Below are 1,963 nucleotides of genomic sequence, written 5' to 3' on the forward strand. Positions count from 1 at the left end.
CCCAGCTAATATTAGTTTCTTAAGCCACTTGAGGTAAAACGAGTTAATACCCACTGGGTCTCATCTGAGGCTAATTTGAGCAGTCCTGGAGAGTATGGTCAAGTATTAGGTAGATGCCCATGCAGCCTGCAGATGGTTGGAGCAGGGGCCAAACTACAGAAAGCAGTCTCAGGAATAGCCAGGTATAGAACTTCTGAAAATAATATGTAGAATCTCCTTTACATTTGACTTTTACCGTTTTGTTAATTTCCTCTTTAAAAAAAAATTGTCTTATGACTGAATTATGTAAGTTTTACAGAGTGTTTTTAAGTTCTCTCTTCAGTTCACTGTTTTGATGCCGAACTGTCAACAAATGAAACACATATATTAAATTGAGTAGGCAGTGGAAATCTGAAGAGAAAATAAACTTCACAGAGCTGACTTCAATCATGCATCACTGTTGGTCTTCCTAGTGACTTAGGCTCTGTTCATGCACTTACTTTCAAGATTCAAAAACACAAGTGTTCTTTATGCACGCTGGACTATAAAAGGGATCCTGTTAGAAAACTAAACAAGAAGAAAATGCCCACGTACAATCAACTCAATGTTATTTAAAAGCTTATGTCTTGAAGCATGTAGTAGAAGACTTTGATTAAAGTCAGCACATTTTCCCTCAATTGGGAAAGAGCTCCTTGTTCATAGCTGATCTCCTACCAAAGGACTGAACAGCAAAAGACTCACAAGGTTCAAACTCTTTTCCAGGCAAATATGGAAATAATTAACTCTAACTTGCTCTAGAAAAACTTCATAAATATGGGGATCTCTGCCAACACTTTCTGTTTGTTTTTGTTTCTTGCCATCTTTCAGGTTTTTTTTTTTAAATTTCCTTCTCTCCAGTAGAGAGTACCAAACACAAATAAACATCTCAAGAGGAGCTTTTAATGGAAGAAAAACAAACAATCCACCCTCAAAAAAATACCAAGCATATTATAAAAAAGTCATTAAATACACATTTTAAAAGGCAAACAGCTTGGAGCTGGAGAGATGGCTCAGAGGTTAAGAGCACTGGTTGCTCTACCAGAGGTCCTGAGTTCAATTCCCAGCAACCACATGGAGGCTCATGACCATGTATAATGAGATCTGGTGCCCTCTTCTGGCCTGCAAGTATACATGCCGCACAGCAGAACACTGTAAACAAAATAAATAAATAAATGTTTAAAAAGAACAATTTAAGGAGCTCGTCATGGTGACTCATGACTGAAACTGTGACAGCACAAAGTTTGATCAAAGTAGGGATTAAAATACCAAGTAGAGGGGCTGGAGAGATGGCTCTGCAGTTAAGAGCACTTGATACTCTTGCAGAGAACCCAGGTTCAGTTCCCAGCACCCACATGGTGACTCACAACCATCTGTAACTTCAGCCTCAGGGGATCAGATGCCCTCTGCTGTCCTCTTGGGGGTACTCCAGCACATGACAGATACACATGCATACACATAAATTAAAAATAAGTGATAATCAGCTAGATATTTTGTTTGAAACATGTCAATCCACTCAATCCACTGGCCCATAGGTGGGATGATTGGGGGGGGGAAAGGGAAACAACAAGACTCTATAAGTATCTTACCTAGTTTTTAAAATCATGTCTACACCTGTGTGTGGCGGTGGGGAGGGGGGTTATGAACACGAATGAGAGAAGAGCGTATTTAATTTCTCTGTAGCTGGAATTATATGCAATTGTGAATTGCCTCACATAGGTGCTGGGAACCAATCTCAGGTCCTTTTCCAGAAGAGTATGTGTTCTTAAGCACGGAGCCATATTCCAGCCATTAATAGGACTTTTTTGAAGTAATAATTTTTGAAGGTTCACATACTACTAGAAGAAAGCCCAGCCTTTAATCCCAGCACTCGGGAGGCAGAGACAGGCGGATCTCTGTGAGTTCGAGACCAGCCTGGTCTACAGAGCTAGTTCCAGGACAGGCTCCA

The 1,963-nt window shown here is 40.2% G+C and overlaps 1 protein-coding gene across 5 annotated transcripts in view; it reads right to left on the reverse strand.

Annotated features, from left to right (window-relative positions):
- Positions 1–1,963, reverse strand: part of Fgl1 (fibrinogen like 1) — a 44,558-nt gene that overhangs the window by 10,413 nt on the left and 32,182 nt on the right. The gene's annotated exons all lie outside the window — the stretch shown is intronic.

Source organism: Microtus ochrogaster, linkage group LG7_11, assembly GCF_000317375.1.
Source record: "Microtus ochrogaster isolate Prairie Vole_2 linkage group LG7_11, MicOch1.0, whole genome shotgun sequence".
In the NCBI taxonomy this organism is placed as follows: domain Eukaryota; kingdom Metazoa; phylum Chordata; class Mammalia; order Rodentia; family Cricetidae; genus Microtus; species Microtus ochrogaster.